The following is a 24161-nucleotide window of genomic DNA, read 5'->3' as shown; positions in this document are numbered from 1 at the left end:
AGGGTCATCATTGAACGGATAAAGGCTTGTAACGTGGTTATTAAAAGAAAAAGGGCTTCGGCTCAAAGGGGTTGACTAGGTGTCGCACCCCATTTTCTCGCGAAAAGCGGGTTTTGACATGTGCCAACTCTTTTAAAGGGTTTATTAAAAGAGAAGAGTGGTCACCTAACGATTTTAAGGTGCATTAGGGCACCTCTTTGCAACTGTGATTTAATTAGTCTTCGCTACTAAAGACAGGTAAGGGTTCAGATTACCTCAAAGAGAAGGGGTTAGGCACTATTCGAGCCACAAATGTAGTTCCCGACCGAATTTTTGACTATGTGGAATTATTGAATGAAACTAAGATGTAGGTTACTAAGTTGTGAATTAATCCTAAATGGTCAAGTATATACATCAATTAAAAGCAATTAATTAAAATTAGTCATGATAAAAATGTAAGAATTGTAAATTATAAAAGCCTACTTAATTACATTAAAGGGGGACCTAAATTTTTAAGCCTGATGGATCAACTCCCGTACAAAGTCTGCTAAGACTTTTATTGCCAAAAGTGCAAAGGCTATTCGGGCAATTTATGTATCATGTCCGCTACCCTCATTACTATGTTTAAGTTGTTACCTAATGCGCACTAGTTGATTCTAAATCGTACCTTAGTAAGCCTACCCGTCCCATTCTTATAGTCCCGGAGGCGTTGGACACTATCTAAAGAGTTGGTTCTATACTTAAATAAAACGCCGAGTTTCTATTTCTATTATTAATAGCGTCACGTAAAAGGGACCACATCGAGACTTAAACAAGTAACACATGAGGTAAGTAAGGGCTCATGTTCACCTCCGAAATAATTAAGAAGTATATTAGGCTCTTGAAATATCTTAAACTCTTGATACAACACCCGAGCTAGATGAGAAAACTAAAAGTGAGCTTTTGTGAAAGAAGCGAATATAAAAATGGTCAAAGGATTAAACTTCCAATTTTTATCTCTTATCCAAGAAACGGCAAAATAAGGGGGAGAGAGAGATAGAGTTAAAAATTAATTATAAATAAATAAATAAAGGAGAAAGAGAGTTGGAGAGATCTCTTTTTGAATCCAATTGCCAAGAGAGTTTTATATCTCCGTATATACCACTAACTTCACAATTTTTTTCTTCAACTTCTGTGAATTCTTTTTTATCATTTTTCCTACAGAATGAGGCGGACAATTGTCATTCTGGATAACTTATTTAGTCCTTTAGAACGGAATTTTCTTCAAATAACACCTTTAGTTAATTATATATTATAACGTAGCAGAAATTGAGGAAGATAAAGAGTTTCAGATCAAGAAATTAAAATAGTTGTCACACCTTCTTTTAGTCAGGAAGAAACTAAACGAAAAAACTAAGAGTTAAAAAAGGAAAGAGGGATATTATTTATCATGTGGTTGTCTGACGTATTGATCTTATGTCAAAAATTCCCATAAAACAGATTGAAGATGAACAATGAAGCTGCACACTCTTGTTTCTATTACTTTTTCCTTCAATACTTGAATTCTCAAGTGGAATGATATGTGTATATGATCGCATCTATTTACAGACGTCAAGATAGTCATGAGAATGGAAAACTTGAGGCGGCATCTGCAAGATTTTACTTGTGGTGGTGGGCAGCGGGCACATCTCTCGTTTTTTCTGCAAAACTACAACTACATACATAGAAGAATAGCAATACTTTAAGTCAAGCAATCATATCATTGGTAATAATTTCACAAAATGAAGAAAAGCGATATTGCAAGACAGAATAAGGAGCCATACGTGTACTGCAGTGTGTTTAGAATTGATGCACTTTCCATAGGTAGATATTGGAGAAAGAAGAAAGAAGGTGAAAGACTTGGCCATTATATTTGGAAGCCTAAATTAAATACAATTAATTTGAGTTTGACTTTTCAGAAGCATAACCGTCAGCATTTTACGTTACAAATGCAACCTTCCAGATTAGCGTTTTACGTTACTAACGTGGCCCTTCAAAAGCAAAACCCATTTGTCTTTTTCCGAACCAATTTTTTTTGTTCTATAGCAGAATGAAGAAGAAATTGCAGGAAAAAGGAAAAAATAGATAAATACTATTGATGATCATAGGGAGTGTCACATCATCTTTTTCATTCTCAGCTTTATATTTATATATAGATACCGGTAAGAAAGCTGCATATTATACGGTAGCATGACTGGATTCTTTCATTTGAAGTAAATCGAAAGATGATAGGGAAGTGTGCCTTTTGGAATAGACAAAAGGCCAAACGTTTGAGCAAAACATTATTAGTAGAGAAAGGATAAAATTTGAAAAGGAACGTGGCTGATATAGCACTATATTTAGGAGGTTGAACATATTTTTAAGAGCCTATGATATACTCGAAATTATTAGGGAAATAAATAGAAGTACGCAAGGCAAAAATCTGATTAAGCTAAATCACATGTTAGTGGTGGTCAAAATGCTTTTTTATTTTATCAATTACGATCTTGAAATGCAAAAAAATTCTCACGTCGCTTAACAAACAAGTGACGAGCAAGTTCTCATCCATAGTAGCCCCTTCACTATTACAGAGCATTTTTTATAAAGTTATTACAGGGCCACAATAGATTAAATAAACTAGAATGGACCTCAAGACATGAAAGGGTACGAACATACATTCTTGAACCTTCCTCAAATTCCATGCGCCTCCAATTTTGGCCTAAAACTAAAATTAGGCTCCTGCAATCTCAAAACTAAACTAGAACACACAAAGAACATCTATGCAACACGTTTGGAGACTAATTTTATCATGGAAACGCATTACATCTTAATAGCATGCTCCCCAATGGCGGATTCAGGACATTTGCAACTTCAAACCCACAAGAAACACCGAGACATAGAACAGAGTAGATTTTAACACAAGAATAAATTTTTAGCAGTTGTTAATGATTTAACTACTCCCAAATATATGCTCTTTATATAAACTCAAATTCACTAACAGTCCAAACAGAAAAATAGGAAGGACATGGATTATTAATTAATCAAACTAAATAAAGGACAAATTTTATGCATTATTTAGCAAGTTATCTTAATGCTTTGTCCTATAGGATGGGTTATCTGGATGAATTAAATCCTAATGACATAGTATCTATGTGGTCAATGCGCGAACATATTCTGGTAATCAGAGTATCTATTAGACATAAGATTTTTCATTTAAAGAAGTATCAAATTGATCTTTCGATATGGCGTCTGAGTGAAATACAGAAACACAATATGGGCCGAAAGTCTAGGCAGGATGTGCGCATACACAAAGTTATTACTTTTTTTGGCTACCCTTAAGTCATAGTTTCTAGTGGACAAAATAATTTGAACAAAATCGTACGAATCAAAATAGATGATAATCCTATAGTCGGGTTCTCTAGCGCACAACAGTCGCAACCAACAAGTAGAATTAAGCATATACTGAGGTTTAAGAGACGTACCTGATTTTTAAGCTTGGCAAGCTTTAAATGGAATTTCGCACGACATTCAGCATGTCCAAGAATACACAAGGCTTCCAACAGGAAACAGCTATTGCAGAGCAGCATAATACAATAACACCCAAAACCAATATGCACCAACAACTAACAGCCACGGACAATAATAAACTAGTGCAAACAGCGGTTATGACGTGCAAAAACAATATAGAAAAGACCAGAAAATCGGATTTTCAGGACAAGCAATAATCAACCGGCAGCAGTGCGCGAGCGATGAACAACTTGTAATAACACAGAGATGCCAAAATTTGTAACTTGACTCCCAGTCAGCAGAGAGAAACAATAACAAAGAAAGCTGATCAAAGGGTAGTAAACTAGTAATCACAAGAAAGTAAATATGATCCGACCTCCCCGTGCAGTGCCAAGAATGCCAATATTTATAGTTTTGAATAAAATCAAGGTTAATTAGGAAGGAAAGAAATCAGTAAAAAATTGTGTATCATTACAAGGAAATTTTCTTTGAAAAGAGCCGTTGGTAATTAATGCTAACAACCAAGGTACTGAAGTTTTGGGAAAAATTAGTTCCATATAATCAGTAAGATTCGAAAATAAAACTTCTTTTCAAATCCGAAAATCAAAAGAAATATTCTGTAATTTGAACTTCTAAAATCAAAATCAGATTCATATGAGAAAAGAAAGAATAGATGAAGCACTTACCTCAAAATCTGTCTAGATTAATCTAATGGATGCCCAAAAAAGAAAGCCGAATGTACAAAACTTCATACATGACAAGGATTTGGACTAAAAATGGAGGTAAAATCTCGGTTCCGAGTCGAGCTCACTTACCATTCAGTTACCTATTAATTAAGGAAAGAAGTCAGAAGGAAAAAGGAAAAGAAGAAAAGAAAAAAAAAAAAAAAGTAAGTTAAGGAAGCAAATCAAAAGATTTGAAGAGAGGGGCGTTGGATGGTTTGCCAGCGACGAGGTTGACGGGATTTTCAACGAAATTGGGTTTTGGGCTTAATTGATTATTTGGGTTAGGTCTAACGATGATAATTGAACTACTACTTAATTAAAATGCCATAGTAATAAAATAATTAGGAATGATAATTAATGAAAAGGTAAGATATAAAGTTGAAAAAAATAGTATTTTATATTAATGTTTGAACAAGCTAAAGAAAAAAATTATAAATGCTTTATATTTTTTAAAAATCGCTAATATGTAGTAAAACATATAACAATAATAACAACAACAACAACAACAACAATAATAATAATAATAATAATAATAACAATAATAATAATTTATAGTACTTGTAATAATACATAAAAAATGCTACAAATATTATTACGACTCTTAAATAAAATAGTAGCTCATTAGAATAATATGGAATAAGGATGGACAAAATTGGGTGTCAACACTATGGATATCATATTAGTAGGCTAAGGAATCTTTCAAGTTTAAAATTGGATTAAGGATAGCATACAATCATTTCTCAAGTCGAGCTACACTTAGAATTTCGCCTAGACAAACATTCAAGGCAAGTTCTAGACTTATTGGCACAGAACTTGGACTTGCAATTCAATACCTCACCTCACAAGCTGTTGGATTATTAAAGAGTACAGAGTTGAGAGTCCACAACAATCCTAGCTAAGATTGAACATCACAAATGGCTCAAAGAAACCACTCGATGATTGTTTTAGTCAACACAAGAGTCTAAAGGTCACAACTAGAACTATTCTTTGCCAATCAACTTGTTTCTAACCATAAGGACGAAGGTGAATATGTTAGTACCAAGTGAATCCTGCTTGAGACACTTTTATTCATTACTACTATTTACACCAAAACATAAATAAAATGAACTCAATCCCTTAAGAAGGTTGTCACGCTATCCATAGTTGGGAAGAGCCACCCGGTTCACACAACATCCATCTTTGAAAAGAACCATGGAATTAAGAAAACCAAAGGCTTCTTGTTTACATAAAAAAATAAAAAAAAGCTAACAACTTAAAAAGAAGCTACTAAAGGAAATAAGAAGCTATGCTAATAAGGAAAAATAACAAAAAATGCTATGAAGTAAACTACGGTAATTAAACTAAAGAATATATACAAACTTGAAGTAATGCGAATATACATAAATGGAAATGAATATACACATCTGATGGTAAAAATATATACATACCAAAAGTGAAAATAATGAATATATACATGCCAAAAGTGAAAATAAAGATAAAGAAAAATAGTGTAATGGTTATTACATACTATTTACCGTGAAAATAGTAATAACAATTAAATTTGATTTAGTGGTTCTAAAATTACGTGATGTATTTTTATGCTAGTACTTAGGCAGTTGATGCTATGTGAAAGACTTAGAAACGAAATAAGAGCTTCAGAACAAGGTGTTAATCAAACCGAATCGCTATCAATCGAGGCCTCGAGCTTGCCTATTCGAGGGCCTCGAGGTCGAGTCTGAAGCTCGGCTAGGAGCTATCAAAGGCGGTCGATGGTGAATAACAATTATAAATAGATCAAATGCGGCTCTTTATGGCCAATAATAAGCAATAAATAATGAACAATAAATAGAACACAATAAATATGAGCAATAACTAAGATAATGAAACCGAGGGAATGTGTTAGAGAGTAGAGAGAATGTTCACATTCTAGTATATTTAGTATGGAGCAACAGATGTTTACAAAATGACAAGGATCCCCTTTATATAAGAGGGGAATCCCAATATAGTACAAGTGCATTTATTACAAAGATATGGAGATGGGACAACTAACTAATGCCACAATACGGGCTCAGACTAGCCTAACAGATTTTGTCGGCTTTAGCTTCACACCTTGGGAACTCCCTATTTTCTTCCTGTAACCGTCAGCCTCATACTGTCCTGAGGTCGAGCGTCGATGGCCCTCGAGGGATGAAACACGACCGTGATTTCGAGCCTTCGAGGCGTCACAACGATGGAAAATTGGACCCCCCCAATTATACCGTATATAGATAGTCCCCGCGTTTCGTAGAGTAGAACGATAAGAAACGACCTTGATAACCATCTTTCCGAATTTGCCGTGATGATGTCATACTGATGGCGCAAGCCTCCGTGACAATCGAGTTGTCCAGTCGTTTCAACTTTCTAGAATCATTCAAAGCATTAATGTTTCTTATTATTCAAAGCAGTAATGTCACCACCAGTTCAGCTCCCAAGGATGCATTAAATGCGCCTACTGTTACGTCTTTCAAAGACAATAATGGAGCTGTCGGTTACATTGCCTCCCCTCATATAAATGGGGGCCTCCTGGAATCAGCTTTTTGTTTAAGTGCTCTTCAATCAACCTTTTTCCCATTTCTTCTCTCTATCCTCATCCGCTGTCATTTCCCATGTCTGAGGCCCGTGGCCTCAAGGCTGTCTGGTAGCGTTCTCATCAACTTATTGTTGTTGTTGTTGTTGTTATTGTTATTACTGCTATCGTCGTTGGCCCTAGACGAGGATATAGGGGGACCGATTTCTCCCGATTCAGGAAAATATTTGGACTCTACACCACTGCTCACGAGGGAGTTCGGACTATACACCGCTGCTCACCTCCCCTGATTACCTGGTGCGGCGCCTCACTCCCTTTGCTTTCCGTGGAGTGAGGTGGTACTATCTACTAACTGTTGCATCCCGCATCGGGGCAACGTCCCAAGAAGTGGCTTTACAATAGTAGCCTGGAAAAATCCTTGCTAGCCATATTTTTCACCAAGCCACTTCTTCGTTCCTTTCTGCTTCTTATGCGTCACTTGCTCTTCTCAACCACTTTCCTCTTCTTCATATTCGCCCTCAGAGATATCATTTTGGAGGACCAAGATGAGACCCCCAAGGAGGTAAAAGTCGAAGACACTGATGTCGAGGAAGCATACCTGAGGGATGGCGCTCGAAGTATTGCCGCCGAAGATGAACACTCGAGCAAAGATTAGACTCTAGGCTTTTCTTGCATATGTACCTTTTTTGTTTCTTTGTTTCTGTGTTTCTGTGTAAAGACCCCTTGTGGGCTTTTGTAATCATATGTAAGGACCCCTCGTGGGCTTTTATAATCGAACGTTTATGAACGAAAAGTGTTTCTTTTTTTTTTGTCTCTAATGTATACTATTTTCCCTTTATCTATGCTTGTGTAGAATCTAAGTGAGTGACCCCATCGGTTGGTACAAATATCGATCCTGGGTTGGACTGACAAACTCGGGTCGTTGGGACCCTGAATTCGAGTTGAATGAGAGTAGGACTTCAAACCCCCAAATCGAGATTTAGCTTTTAGACCATGCGATAATCTTCGAGGGGGGATTCGCCCGGAAGCTCGAGAATGGAGAATGTCTTTAGGCTTTCAAATGCTTATTTTTCTCCTTGAGAGGAGCCTTCGAAACTGGGTTCCGTCTTGAGTCTTGTAATTACGTCGATGGCCCCTTGGAGATATCCTTGAGATCTGGTACCATCTCGGGTCTGGCGATGATGCGAAAGGCTTCCCGGAGCCTGACTCCTTTTTGATGGAGGTCCTCGAGATCGGGTACCATCTAGGGACTGGTGATGATGCCAAAGGCTTCCTGGAGCCTAACTTCTTTTTGATGGAGGACCTCGAGGTCGGATACCACCTTGGAACCTTTTTGGTGCAGGGGTCTCCGATCTCGAAACGTCACACGACGCTTGTCAAATGGGAGACATGGCTGTAAAGTGACCGAGGCAACCCCACTGGCATATCTTCCTAAAGTGATTTCGGCCAACATTTTAATAGGCCTCTGGGGCAGGCAGATCGTTGCCGGTTTTTCCATATATAAGGCTGCTTCCGCTTTTTTGGAGATTCCACCATTCTGAGAAGTTACCCTTTTTCCTGCGTTAGGCCTTTCATTATTTCAGTATTGGCGCTCTGGCCTAAATTCCTGCTCCAGTTCTCCAATTTTGCTGTAGTTATGACTGCTACATCAGGATCCGTTCGGCAAGGAGGAAAGGGTTTCGCCTCCGGTTCTCACCTTGTTGGCTCGGAGCGTTCTGCTTCGAAAGGGGAATTTTCACTAGAAAAGTGCCCTGATGCTCTAGACCAACAAGAGCATACCTTGGAGTTTACTTCTTCAATAAGAGAGGGATACTTTGAGGTAGTGAGGAAAGACTGTGGATGGGGGGAAAAGGTGGTGCTGCAGGTACCATCCCCGGAGCCGAGGGATTTCTGAATGTGTTCACGTATCCCTTCACGTCGGGCCCCCTTGACAGGGTTGTGTTTGACTTCTGTTGAAAGTATCGGGTTACCTTGTCCCAGATTTACCCATCATTTTGGCTGATAGTATTGATGGTGAGGTTCATTGCGAAGAAGGCAGGGCTTGAATTTATGCTTAGCCATCTTATCAAACTATACCAGCCGTTTCATCATCGAATTCTGCTAACCTTTTGATGTCGGTCGGCCATGCCTTTCTTTGTCGATGATGAAGAAGATGGGGGTCGAGAGTGGATGAGTCGATTCGTCCGAGTACGAACTGCAAATATTATCCTCGTGGCGTTTATGCCATTCCCTGAGGAATGGAATTATACACGTAAGTGGTACACTCATGCCTTGACAATTCTTCAATTATGGCGAAGGGATGTTCCATAAGTGTGCCTTCTTTTCTTTTTCTGCAGCGATTTCATGGATGCCGGGCGAGGTTCCTGATCTGCCGGATTGGGTTCGGAAGTTGGAGACCCAGTCATATCATAACGATCGTAAGTGGCGAGCTTTATCTAAGGATAGGTGGGAGGCAAAATACCATGATTTGTGTTGTGCAATCTGTTCCCTTCTTTTAATTGAAAAAACACTTTCTCTTTCTGCATGCTAACCCTGTTATTGTAGGCATTAGGGAGCCTTTTGAGGCGAGGCCGTGTCCCCTTGGGAGGGGGGAGGATTGCTAGCTTCTGGGATAAAGAATGATAACAATAAGCAAGAGATACCTTTGCAGGCAAACCTTGGTTGGAGGCCTGGAGTGGAAGTATTGATTGAGCCTACCGCGCCCGTGATCTCTGGTTTTGGAGAGGCGGTTTATCCTCCGCTGTCGCCTTCTTTTTTTGTTGCCAGTACTTCAAAGGATACTCGAAACCTGGGATCATATGCACGGAGCGATAGTTCCTCGGCCGGGGCCTAGGTTAGCAGAAGTGCACTCAACTTTCGAGGAAGCACATCGGCTTCACTCTGTTGTGAGTTTTTGGCACAGATCTTTCGAGTTTCGTGCCTTCCCTTCCTTACTGAGTTTTCTTTTGCAGGACTTCGACAAGCTTAAGTCCGAGCTACTTCACCTTAAGGCCAGGCTGTGGAAAGCTCTGGATGAGGAGAAATCCCTGAGGCTCCTTTGCGATGAAAGGGAAGTCGAATTGGCATACTTACGGTATGAGGCGGGTTGGAGCTCAAATTGTGAGAGCTACTTAAAGGAGCAGGTAGTTTTTGTTCCGAGTGATCAGACGTTCCTCCTTCTAGCCCCCGAAGCTAATATTTTGTTTGTTTCAGTTGCAGAAAAAGGTGGAGGGCTTGGAGCGCCTTTGAGATGAGGTTGGCCGAGCCAAGTGCAAGTGTGATGAGTTAAAGGCTCAGTCGGATGCTCAGGCTTAGACGGAGGAGGGTGTTCTGGCTAAGGCTTCTGCTCTTGAGGTTCAACTTTGCTTAGCTCATTACAATATCTTGGTTCGAAAAGATACGATTGCGAAGCTAGAGACTGAGCTCTCGAAGATATGAGATGAGATTGTGGATGCCCGAGCTGAAGCTGTAATGAGCCGAACTAAGGCTGACCAGAAAGTGGCGGCTTATTTGAAGGATGCTGCTGATGCTCAAGATAACCTGAGAAAGATCCTTGATCGTGAAGATAGGAGCAAAGAATACGCTCGGTGTAAGTCTCGAAGGAAAACCCTCAAGGAGAATCGTGCTAGGGGATTTGACCTCTCAGAAGAGTTGACGCACGCGAGGGCAGACGCGCGTGGTGCTTGATTGCTTCTATCTGACACTAAGGAAAGCGAAGATGAGACCGATGAGCCATAACCCCCAGGGGTGATGTAGATTTTGTTTTCCGATTCTGTACATAGTACTTTCGAAGTATGTTGTAAATGGAGCTTGTATTTTTTTTGCATGTATGTATAAGTAGGAAACCTTGCGGTTTTGTTTCTTCTGTATTTCTTTTTGTCTTGATTTTAGCCAGATGAACTGGTCTTCGATTTGAGAGGAACCCTTAGACTCATGGTACGACCTCGAGGCTCGTTGTGCTATCCTGTAGGCTCTTACGCGCTTTTGCTCTTAGGCATATTTATGCCAACTATTTTGGGCTCAGTCTCCAAGTCGGGCATTGACTCAAGCTTATTTGACCCTCAATTTGTCGAATTTTATGCTAGCGATAGTGCCTCTTATGCTTTTGGTCGATGCGATCCTTTAGTGTGTGTGGGTTGGCGACAATGGCTCTTACGCTTTTGGCCAATACGACCTTTTAGTGTATGTGGGCTAGCAATAATGGCTCTTACGCTTTTGGTCGATACAACCTTTTAATGTATGTGGGTTGGCGACAATAGCTCTTACGCCTTTGCCCTTAGGCATATTTAGTTAACTATTTTGGGTTCAGTCTCCGAATCGGGTTATGACTCGAGCTCATTCGACCCTCAAGTTTTTGAATTCTAAGCTGGCCCTTAGGCTCTTACGCATTGGGTCGGTACGACCTTTTATATGTGGGCTGGTGACAGTAGCTCTTATGCCTTGGGTCGATGCGACCTTTTATGTAGGTGGGCTGGCGACAATGGCTCTTATGCCTTCGGTCAATGCGACCTTTTATGTAGGCTTTATTTTTACCTCGATAAGGATTTTTTGAAATAGTGTTTGCATGACTCTTCGACGGTTTAATAAAAAACCTCGATTGTGTGTCGTTATATGGCGATGATCGAGCACCTTGGGAGGTTTGGCTTGGAGGTTAAGTATCTCTAAGCTAGTGTTTAGGAGTTGACATGGTCGAAGATCTTTTGCCTATATCGAGGATAGCCTATTTAACCGGTTCTTTCTGAAGTATATTCGAAGTAATTGAAGGATTGTGATTTATAGTGACGGTCGAGCATCCACGAGTTGCTTGCATTTTGGCTGGTACAGCCTTGTGACCGGAGTCATTTGTGTTTGGCCGGAGCCTTTAAGTCCCAAGTGAAGTAGTTTTGGCATCTATATCGAGGGTATGACTTTTTAGGGGTCTTAAAAGCTTGATATATAGCCGGAACTTTGAGATCGGGTTTATGCCTTTAGTAAGGTCTTACAAGTGTTTCATGCCTTTGAGGTCTTATAGTTTTGGATACTTGGTACAAGTATTGTTCATGCCTTGATTAAGGTCTTACAAATGCTATTGTTACCTTATGTAGGTCTTACGAGACCGAGGTTGCCCGCATATGACCTTACGGGCTCGAATTTTGATAAATAAATGGAGATGGCAATTAACGGTAGTCCCTGAGTCATCGAGGGCTTCTTGGCTCGGGAGCCATTACTTGTAGACTCGGTATTGCCTCATTGAGGGCTTACGATTTTAGAGCTCCTAACCCGGAGGCCATGTGGTCTTGAGTATTTGACGCCAGTCCCTGAGTGTTTGGGTTGTTTTTGGCTCTGGAGCTACTTTGTGATCTTGATGTTGCCTCATTGAGGGCTTATGAATTAGGAGCTCTGACCCGAAGGTCGCATTGTTTTAAGTAGTTGATGTCAGTCCCCGAGTGTTCGAGGCACCTTTCGGCTTTTGGGAAGTATTCTTTGATTACTTGGTACAAGTATATATGTTTTTGCTGTTACGGGCTCAGTTGTTCTATGCATACATGGTTCGTTCGACCGTTTTGCCCGGTGCATTACTTGCCTATTGAGCCCCCATTTGGCGTATCATGGCTTCTCCGAGTAGGTGACCTTCCAGGGGGATAGACCCCAATATTTGACGCTGGTTGCAAAAGAAGCCTTGAATACTTGTTGCCTTAGGTAGCATGTAGGTGTTGCCTCATTAAAAACCTTGCCGGTAAAACCCTTCTAGAGATAAAAACTCGGTCTAAGGAAAAGAGTCCAACGGATGCTTTAAAACCTTAAGGTTTTCGGGCTGGAGAGTGATTTGGCCGTTCTGATCTGATACTTGCACTCAGATTAGCGTAGAATATAATTGAAAGAGAGAGAATACGGTCATACCTTAGCGTAGGGTGTGCCGATGATGTTTCGGGCCCCGATATGTTTCAGTCGCCTGTGATGAGGACGCGATATTGTTCTCCACTTTGCTTAGTCAGGGGTAGCCGGGGGTGTAGTTTGTTATTGTTATTTTACTATTTTCTTATCCTTTGGCTCCTTCTAAGGTAGAGGTACCAGTGTCGGGGCCACATCGTGTACCGCGAACATTTCTTTCGCCGCATGTTGTTCCCCGTAGACGGTCTTAATCCCATCCTTTGTGGGGAATTTCATCATTTGATGGAGGTTTGATGGTACTGCTCTTATGTAGTGTATCCACGGCCTTCCAAGCAAGGCGTTGTACCTCATGTCTCCCTCGATGACGTGGAATTTGTCATTTTAGATCGTGTCGGCCACGTTGACTAGAAGGGTGATTTCCCCTTTTGTTGTTTCGCTCACCATGTTGAATCCATTGAGGACTCGAGAGACGGGTACGATTTGGTCAAGTAGTCCGAGCTGCTCTACCACCCTCGATCTGATAATGTTGGTCGAGTTGCCTGGATCCACAAGTAGACGTTTAATTTGAAATGTACAAGAGATTACCAGTGCGTCGTTGCGGGGCTAAGACAAGGTCTCAATGTCTTCATCGCTGAATGTGAGGGCATCCTCGGGTATGTAATCCTGAGTTCGCTTTTCTCTGGTGATGGATATTTTTGTTCTTCTCATCATGGGCTCTTGTAGGGCATCGATGACTCCCAAACTCGGTCTAGCTTCTCCAGGTATTGCACTTACTCAACCTCCTCAAACCCTACATATTTGTTCAGTGCTAGGCCATCAGACCGGATTTTCAAGTTTCGGACTTTCATCGTTTTTGTGCCCTTTTTGATGTGGGCAACATTGGCATAAGACGCTTTGACAAGGTATTCATTGGCATGATTTGGATGGCCAGAGAGCATTTGGATTGTGCTGGCTCAGGTCTTTGGTTATGAATTGTCACTCAAGATTGAGCAACCTTTAGGTCCACCATTCCCGAAATTTGGCATAAGCCTTCTCACTAACAACCCTATCCACCCACACCTACGGGTTCCTTGATCTAGCCAGGCCTCCCACAACTGTATCACCCCCTCTCCCATCATCCGGGACTTCATCATCATCATCCAAATTTATTGTATCTGGGGCAGCATGTGAAGGAGAGAATTCAGAATCGTCACTACTCTCTTCTGAACACTCAGAGGAGGAGGATTCATCAACCAAGTGCAATCTCCCTAGGAATTGTGTGGGGATTTGTTGGGACTGCACTTTCGATTATGGTTGCTCGAAGTTTCCTTCAGAGGTTCCCCAGATGGGACATATTCACTGGTTTCAAAAGTATCCAGGGCACTATTGGCAGTTTCTTTCTTTCCGGTTATTTTTTGAACGGACAAGGGTATGTTGGATTTGCCTTGACCCCGGCCTCGGGAGGGTTCTACCCTCCCTTTGGAAATATCACCTCTACCTCGGGAACGTACCATTTTCTGCAACATACAAGTAGTGAAAGTCAGTTAGAATTTGTGTTCAACATGATTTAAAGCATTACAGAGGAAATGAAAGACAATTCTTCTCAGAACAGGGCAGCAAAGACTGCAAAAAAGTGAGTGCGGCCACGAACTGCCATCGCGATCCGCATAAAAGTGAACGCGACCGTGAAGAGACCAAGCTCAGACTATGGGTCTCTGAAGTTGCTCAACCGCGGACCGGACAAAAATGAGTGCGGTCGTGAAATATCTATCGCGGACCGCACAATTTTGGGTGCGGCCGCAGAAACAAATCAATTAGTCTTTGAAGTTAACATGCGTGGACCACATAAAATTGAGTGCTGCCGCGAAAGATCAATCGCGGACCGCACAAAAATGATCGCGGCCACAAACTCTAGCAAATGTCAGTGTCTTTGAACTATGGTATCGTGGAATGCACAATTTTGTACGCAGCCACATACCCTAACACGGACCACACAAAAATGTGCGCGACCATGAAGTTCAAATCACATCGGGACTGATGAACACCTGATACTAAGGTTTTCACTAATTAACAAAATTTATGGAAATTAACTATACAAAGCTACTAACTCCAGCCCTCATTATGCATTTTAACACTACCCACACGCTTTCAAGCAAAGATTTGGCATCAATTCAACATTTAGGCATGAATCTAACCCTAACTAAAAAGGAAAGTTATAACAAAGAGAAAAAAAGAGAAAAAATGAAATTAAATCATTGAAATGAACATACCAGTAGTGAAATGTTATGAGTAATCAACACTTGATGAATGAGATTGAATGCAAGAAAGAGTGCACTGTGTTTTAGGTGTGTGTGAGAAGTCAAGGTTTATAAAGTGTGAATAGTTCCAAGAGGTCATATTTATACTCTTAAGCAGTGACACCACTGACTAATCTAAGTGCGGCCGCAAAATTTTATCGTGGTCCACACTCTTTACCTGTTTGTAGCTTAGTTAGACGCGGTCAGTGAAATATTGGCAGCGGCTGCACAAATTTTGCAGACCCTGGAATTATGAACGTGACCGCGAAGTCTTAAGGAGTTTCAATAGGCCAACTTCAGAGAGATAGCAATTTCCATCTTTCAGCTCTGCGACCACAAATAGATTTGTGCTGCCGCGAAGTGCTTGGGCGGTCCGTATAATTTTGGGCACGATTCGCAAAGTTTCACCACTTAGCCAAATTTTTCCTTGTTAATTTCCTGCACTGCACAACCAATTCCTACACACACTTCACAATCAGTTAGTCAAAACACAATGCCTAATCTAAAAAGATAATCAAAAGAAAGAAAAACACAGGGGTTGCCTCTCAAGAAGAGCCTGATTTAACATCACGACATGACGCATGTTACCATCATTCACTTGAAATGGATCAATGCCACAACGTGGCCATCATCAACCTTACCAAGGTAGTGCTTCACTTGGTGCCCATTGACTCTAAAGATCTCACCATTCTTGTTTTTCAAATCTAGAGCACCAAAAGGAGTCACATGGGTTTCCTTGACCAATCAGTCTGCTTTGCATTGGCAGTCTTGGATAGAATACACTTGATCTCCCTGTTGGAGACTTCAACCTGTCCATTTGCCTGGGGGTGATAATGGGTTGACACTTTGTGAGTGACACCATACTTAGAGAGTAAAGTGTCAAAGGCTTTGTTGCAAAAATGAGAACCCACATCACTAATGATGGCCCTTGGGGTACCGAACCATGTGAAGATGTTTTTCTTTAAGGGAGCCACCACACTCCGTGATTCATTATTGGGCAAATACACCACTTCAACCCATTAGGAAATGTAATCCACAACAACAAGATATCACACCCCCTTTCTCTCGCGAAATCGAGTTTATGACATTTGGGAGACAACTCGTTCCCGTTTGGGAATTGGGTTTTGAATTGAAGAGTCGCCACCTAATTATTTGAGTGCATTAGGACACTAAGGAAATTTTGGTTTGAACAACCAGAGATTGGGTAAGGTCTTGAAATTATCCTAAGGGGAAGGTGTTAGGCAGCCCTCAGGATCCACTAGTGTGGTTGCCGGCCAAACTATTATTGTGACTTAAGTACAAATAACACATAGGCAAATAAATGCTTCAAATAAGAGGGGATTTTCACATAATGTTTACAAACAAAAGTAAGAAAAATTAACTAAAAGGAGTTGATTTTCTTAAAAGAAATGGTAAGAAACAAAGAAAACAAAGGGAAGGGGGGTCCTAGGTTTATTAATAATATGGATCACCCCACATAATATCCGGTAATCACTCCTCAGTGAGGGGCTACACGTGATGTTATCGCATGGTCATCATATCCATATTTACCCTTTCCCACCTTGTTAAGGTATTAAAGCGAGGAATAGTCTCGTTCACTTATTGCATGCTATAACCCGCCCCAATCCTATCAATGCCGGAGGCATTTAGGACTACTAATTCTAAAAGGAGGAGGTATTGGGCTTATTTGTGGTTTCAAAAGGTAAAATACTAAGGCGACACACAAAACATGTATAGCAAATTGGAGGAAAGAACATAATAAGCAAAAAGGGCTCAGATACACCTCCTTTAAGCAAAGAAGCACGTAATTAGCATGACTTACACATACTGTTTAGGGCCTGATTAAATACTAACATGAGAAGACTTAAAGGTTGAGGCAGACTGATTTATTACATAATTTAGATAAGAAGCCCGAATTAGGCCTGCCTGCTGGTTGTAGTTAATAGAACAGATTCAGTTTATAAATTTCACCCTATGGCTTGCCTAAGTGTTAGACGAAAACCCTATAGGCATGATATCTACTGATTCCAGAAACAATAAAGTAAACACGAATACATACTGGTTTAAAAAAATTGCTTATTATTAAAGAAAGGTGAGTTTTAGCAAAAGACACAAGTTATTTGTGACTGGTTTTAAACTTATAAGCAAATGAAATGTTTTAGATTCGATTGAAGCTCCTATAGGCATGCTTTCTTTATGTTGTCGATTTTGGACACTTTTACATACATAGCAAGAGTGCAGAAATCCTATAGGCATGAAATCTAAATGTTGTACTTTGTATAAGCCTATGAACATGATATCTAGATGCAGTTAGTTATTTAAGCCCTATAAACAGGTTTGCCTAGAGATAGATGCGTATGCAGGATTCGAATTTCCAATTAAATATGAGCATGGTATCTATATGAGAGATGCAGAAATTTAGCTATAAGCAGGATATCCATATGAATGCAGAATTTTAGAAAATTATAGGCACGATATCTATATGGGTGCAGAATTCCTTATAGGCATAATATCTACATATGAAAGTGCAGAATTCCTATAGGCAGGATATCTATGTGATATGCAGAGATCAAAAATTCCCTATGAGCAGGATATCTACCCCTTTTACATACATAGTTATTCCCCCCTTTTTTCACTAGCCATCCCCAATAGTTTATTACAAAGTTATTACAGTTCAGAAAAAATAAAGTAAAGAAAATACATCAGAAGTTGAAATTTACAACCAAAGAGAGCTTGATTCAAATTTCCTGTCTGAAGTATGAAGTAAACCAACGTCGAAGATCATGTTTCAAAGCCTTTCTACCACTTGGGTGTGTCAGAGTTCCCTAAGAGTTTCATAAGAACTCCGGGCAGTGCTTACATCCAAATGTATCGCCATATTAAGCCAAAGCGCAGTGTGGAAGGGCCAGCCCTCAGGTGTCCAAGTTCAGAGGGAACTCAAGGTCCCAAGGCAAGGCTCACAAGAGAGTGGCAGAACTTAGAAACTAAGAGAGAGTGCAAGTGCAAAATTCTGAAAGGGGGAAGGGGAAAGGAAATAATACACATAGGGATACAGGGAATGGGGAGTTGCAAGAGGTAAAATGTAGGTTAGTGGGCATAAGCCTACTAGAACACATTGTTTAGAGGTTAGGATCCCCTAAGGGATTAAGTTCAAACCATAGATAATAACTTGTATATTGCCATGTTTTAAACTGTAACTCAAAGCACATAAAGGGAAATAGGGAATAGGGATTCATAGTAGAAAAAAGCAAAAGGAAATCAACATGTTAGGTTAACTATTTAACTCTGCAGAAGTAGTAAAGTAGACATAGATTGAAAAAGTTGTAAGTAAACACATTGTGGTGATGCTGAAGTTAAATTAGGACATACCAGTTTCAAAGAATCAAACAGGGAAAAGCAGTAGTCTTGTGAAAGTCAGAATGCAGACAAGAAGGAAGAATTCTATTATGTAAGAGTGAGAATTCAGAAGAGATTGTGAATTGTGAAGTCTGAAGTTTGTGAAGAAAGTTCGTGCCTTTTATAGTGTGAAAGTCATGAGGAAACAAGGTAAGAAAATATTTGAAGAACTGATTGTCAATCAATTACACAAGACCTCCCTTAATTAAGGGATTCAGATTAAAACGGGTATAAACCAATTAAGGAAAGAAATTAATCAAACACTTTGTGCAAAGTAGGCAATTAAGGGTGAATACATAAAAGTTATTTAAGGATAGGGGTTTAAAATACATGGTTTGTGCAAATCAGGTAAGAAGATCAGTTAATAACCAGTAAATAAAAAGGGTCTGAGATTTTGTATGAATAAACCAAGTCAGAAAAGATGAAGAAGGGTTTCACTTAGTTCGCGTCACAGAGAAAATCAGTAAACAATGGAAAGAAATCAATTAGGCTATATTCAGAAGGAAGCTTGAACTAATTGCAAATTTGAAAACCATTTAGAGTGAAATTCATCATATATAAAGAGCATGTGATCATGAATGAAGACTGTCGTGTAAATTAGTAGAAAAAATCCAGTGTAGAAGAGTTTAGCAAAAAGTTCAGCATTGTATGAAAACAAAGATGTCCAAACTCATTTCAGAGACTCAAAGTCAGTCTGAAAGAGTTAAGGGTTCTAAAATAAAACCCAAGTTCAATCAAACCTTGGCAGAACCCCCAAATTCTAGGGTTTCCACCTTGAATCAAGTACAGAGATGAGGAGGCAAGTAGTCGAATCGAAACATGTTTAGAGGTTTCAAAATAGAACTGAAACTTGTAACATGCTTCTTCCAGCAACAGAACTCATGAATAACATGTAAATACAGTAGAGGGGTTCAAGGCAAACAGAATAAAGAAACTAATTCGAAACATGATGAGATAAGACTGATAAGAACAGTAGAAGAAAGCATGCTTAAGAAGATCCTTTTAAAAGAAACTTAAACAAAGTTCAATAGAAGAAAAATAGTAAGAACACTTAAGAACATGGTAGAAGAATACAGTGGGTGAAACATACTAGAACATAGTAGAAGAAAATACCAGGACATAGTAGAAAAGCATACAAGAGCATAGTATAGAAAGCACAGTAGAAGAACATACAAGAACGGAACACAGAAAGCACGGTAGAAGAACATACATGGTAGAAGGAAAACATAGAACACAGTAGAGGCAAATGCACACAAAAGAAAAGGAAAAGAAAGTCAGAGAAACACATAAGCATTTACAAAAAACCCTATATTGTAAAAGAAAGACTTTGAAAAGTAATTTTCGAAAGAAAAGTTAGGGAGATCGTTTGAAAACTCAAAGAGAGCACAGATACACAACTGATCTAAAGAGATCGGAGAAAACCTCGAAGGGTTAGGCTTTCAGTAGAAACCTAGAAATGAGAAAGGCTTTAAAAAGGTCACTGATCTGAGTCGGAAAGGTCAGAACCAGGCTCAAAACACCATTGTACGCCGGAGCAAGACCGGTGATGACTCTGGAACCTTGATTCGGCAGAGGTCTTGGTGCAAACCTTCAAGGCCAGGCCTTGAATCTTCAGAGATCAGGTGTGTAAGAGCAACATGAGGTAGGTATAAGACTCCCAGAGGCTTGGAAGCCATGGATTCCGGTGGGTTTCAAGGTAGAAGTGATGGGAGACGGCTAGGGTTAGAGAAGGTTCGAGAGTGTTTTGAGAGAGGGGAGGGTTTCAAAGGTGGCTGGTTAGGTGAAATGATTTAGGGTTAAGGGGTGTTGGTGGATTAAAAAAGGAAAGGAGGGATTGTGGCCGTTGATCAAAAAGGAAAGGCGGCCTGGATTTAATGGGGGCCAGGCGGGTTGAACTTAATTGGATCAGGGAAGGGTAGTTTAGGAATTGGGCCGGTCCATTTGAAATTGAAATTGGGGTTAATTGGGGGGTCGATTTGGGCTAAAATTTAAATAGGTAGGGCTAGTATTAAATAGCCACTTTTTCCCTCTTTATTTTTATAAAAAAGAGCAAAATAATTTTTGGAAACAAATTGAAGGTACTAAATTAATTAATAATACACAAATATTAAATTAAAAATACTAGAGTCAATTTTGTAATTGTAAACGCAATTAAATCTTAAAATAGGCTAAAATTGCAATTATGTGCAATTTAATTTTAAAATACTCAATAAATTTATAAAAAATGTGCAAAAATTACCTTAGCTATATTTTGGTATAAATATGAGAATACAATAAAGGAGTTACCAAAAATGATAATTTGGGAAATAATTATTGGTTTTTTTTTCCTGATAAAATAAGGCGATAAATTGATTTAAAAATATTTTAAAAAGTGAAAAAATAATGAAACACTTAGACATGCTTATGAATGCATACATATGCTATTTTGAAAGTATTTTGCATATAAAAATATACAGGAAAAAATTGGGTATCAATAGCTGCCCCACTTTACCTAGGAAGGATGAAAGAGTTATCGGGTAAAGATATGATTGCCAATTTTGACCGAGCTCTGGATCCTGAGCTGCCTACATATCCCTGGTCTTACATGAATCAGGCCATATGTAGTCCAGGATCCGTCGGCGGAATTAATGTTGTATTGTGGTCCGGTCCCGGGCCAAACGGGTCTGGGCTTGAGGCGGGCCGGGCTGAGGCGGTCCCGGGCCAAACAGTCCCAATGTGTGGAACCGGCCCATGACGGTCCTAAGCCCAAATGGTCCCGGGCTAAATGGGTCGGGCCCGCGAGCCTAAACGGGCCTAACGGGCTCTTTCCGTTTCTGGCTATTTTTTTTAAATGTTATTTTATCTAAGGAACTTTCTTGTAAACTATATATGTATATACTAGTATAAATTGCTTATATATAGCTATATAAATATATATAGTATGTATAGTATGTATAGTATGTATATATAAGGGTGTATTATGTGTATATATAATTATATATTGCCTTATGTAATATATATTGCCTTATATATATGTATGTATGTATGTATGTATATATATATATATATATATATATATATATATATATATATATATATATATATATATATAGTTTATATGTATTAGAGATATATATAGTGCCTTATATATATGTGTGTGTTTGACAACTTCACATACACACACATATATATATAGGCTATTTTTTTTAATTTTTTTTATCTAAGGCACTTTCTTGTAAATTATATATGTATATACTAGTATAAATTGCTTATATATAGCTATATAAATATATATAGTATATATAGTATGTATATATAAGGGTGTATTATGTGTATATATAATTATATATTGCCTTATGTAATATATAGGCGGGCCCGCGGGCCTAAACGGGCCTAACGGGATTTTTCGTTCCGGGCTATTTTTTTTAATTTTATTTTATCTAAGGCACTTTCTTGTAAACTATATATGTATATACTTGTATAAATTGCTTATATATAGCTATATAAATATATATAGTATATATAGTATGTATTAGATATATATATAGTTTATATGTATTAGAGATATATATAGTGCGTGTATATATAATTATATATTGCCTTATGTAATATATATTGCCTTATATATATATACTATATCAAATTTAAACACAAAATAAATTTCAAAGAAATATTCAAGGGAATGTCTTATATATTTTACTATTACGACATTAACAAAGAATGATAATATCATTCTTAGTCTTCCTCCTCCCAATGGAATGAGCACAACAAGGTACTAATACCACCATTAAAAGGAAAAAAACTAAGGAAGATGTGCCAAAATACAAGTTACATGTTAGTCTATGTATTATCTCTAACAAATCTCATAAATCCTTGAATGTCCGGAGGAATTTCTGTTGGTGGTGGTGGAAAATAAGCTTGTTCATCACCGCTTCGGGGCGAAGCAGCATCCTGCGCAAGTTCCGCTAGCATTTCTTCATAAGCTTCATCTATCTCCGGTTGTGATTCTGCAAGTCCAAAATTTCTTTTTTCCGAACGGACCCAATCTCTGAAGAGTACTGATTTTTCCAAGCTCTCCCTCATAGACGCTCTATGATCACCGATTTGAAGTCTCACTTGACTGAATGTGCTCTCCGATGCCACTGTTGAAGCTTGAACACCTAAAATATCTCGAGCCATCCTTGAAAGAACTGGATAGTATTTGTGTTTGTCCTTCCACCATTCCAAAACATCGAAGGAGCCGTCGGGATTCTCTGATTCAAGTCCCTGCGATAAATAAACTTGAAGCTCATTTAGTTGTGAACTATCACCAAAATTATCACCTTGAGAACCCCTGAACTCCATCCAAGAACTAAGGGCTTTTAGGCCCGCAGTTCTTTTAGATGCTTGCGAACTAGACGAAGTAGGAGTTGGAACATTTGGTCTAGCTTGATCTAAGGCAAGTTGATAAGCATTATAAATAGTTTGAGCATTTATTTTAATTGAGGCTTTTGCATCTCCAAGTGTAGCAAATTCCTCAGCTGAAAGTGATAAAGCGTTATAAATTTTTGAATACCAAAAGTGAGGACCTCCTAATTTCATTGTAGGATTTAACAATGCAGCAACACCAAAAATAGGGGCGATAGGAAAAAAATATTTTTTAAACTTAGCTTTCATAGAATTAATAGCTTCTTCATAAATTACTCCACCCTCTGAAAATTGAGTAAATAAATCTACAAGTGCTGCAATATAAACTAAACAGTTAGAAATAGTAGGATAATATTGGCCAGATAATTCATTTGTAGCAATATGAAATTGTTCTAAAAAGTCTACAAGCATTTTAACATTACTCCAATCTTGATTTGTAAGGTGCTCATCATCATCACCATCACCATCACCTACACGAGCATTATACGTTGCGCTTATTGAGGTTCCTATATTCATATGCAACAACTAAACTTTTATACATATAATTCCATCTAGTCGAACAAGGTTTAGGAACCTTTCTTTCTCTAAGGCCAAATTCATCACATTTTTTAAAATAGTTTCTAAGTCTACTTCTACGGTTTGAATAAAAAAGCCAATTAAGAGCCATTTTAACCTTTTCAATTTCTACATTTAAAACTTTCATACCAGCACCGACGATTAAATGGTAAATATGACAAATACATCTAACATGAAAAATATTACTAAATGCAGGATTTAGTGTAGTTGTAAGCAAGCCTATTAGCATTAGTGTTACTAGAAGCATTATCCATTGAAACCGATATAATTTTATCTCTAATGCAAATATATCTACAAATATTTGCAACTGTGTTAGCAATAAACTTACCTGTGTGGCGTGAATTAATTATTCTATAAGCAATAATGCGCTTTTTCATTATCCACTCCTCATCTATCCAATGACTTGTAACAGTTAGATAATCACAGTCATTACCACTTCTACCAATATCAGTAGTAATAGCAATGCGACAATCTATATGAGTAAATAAATAGCGCAAATATTATTCGTATTCATGTTTATATTTATAAATATCGCTCTTTACGGTTGTGTGAGGACATCCTTTATAAGTAGGATTAAAAACTCTTCTAATATAATGCACAAAATGAGGGTTAGAAGGAAAACTATAGGGTAAGCACATAACAGTAACCATTTTTGCCAATTCTTCACGATCTTTATTTGGATCATAATATAAAATACCACCTGTAACAGTGTAAATTCCCGGTTGAACTAGATTTGAACTTGTACTAGGGTTAATCGTATTATCTACAGTTGTCCCCTCTTGCGCAACTTTCATCTGTATTAACAGAAGGGTCAGGCGGGGCATCAGTTGGGTTATTAACAGGACTAGTAGGTGTATCATCTAAATCTGGTTGCGTTTCATCTAAATCATCATTTTCCTCATCATTTTTAAAGATAGTTTCATT

General features: G+C 38.7%; 1 long non-coding RNA gene across 1 annotated transcript; it reads right to left on the bottom strand.

Annotated features, from left to right (window-relative positions):
• Positions 1 to 1378: 1378 nt before the first annotated feature.
• LOC107807371 (uncharacterized) lies at positions 1379 to 4476 on the bottom strand. The gene is made up of 2 exons (XR_012707659.1): positions 3459 to 4476; positions 1379 to 1672 (listed from the first exon to the last, which is right to left on the bottom strand). It is a non-coding gene; the product is annotated as an uncharacterized LOC107807371 (long non-coding RNA).
• Positions 4477 to 24161: the final 19685 nt, after the last annotated feature.

The sequence above is a fragment of the Nicotiana tabacum genome, chromosome 3 (assembly GCF_000715075.1).
Source record: "Nicotiana tabacum cultivar K326 chromosome 3, ASM71507v2, whole genome shotgun sequence".
NCBI classification, from domain to species: Eukaryota; Viridiplantae; Streptophyta; class Magnoliopsida; order Solanales; family Solanaceae; genus Nicotiana; species Nicotiana tabacum.
The sequence above is the reverse complement of the archived record's forward strand: the minus strand, read 5'-3'. Positions and strand labels throughout refer to the sequence as shown.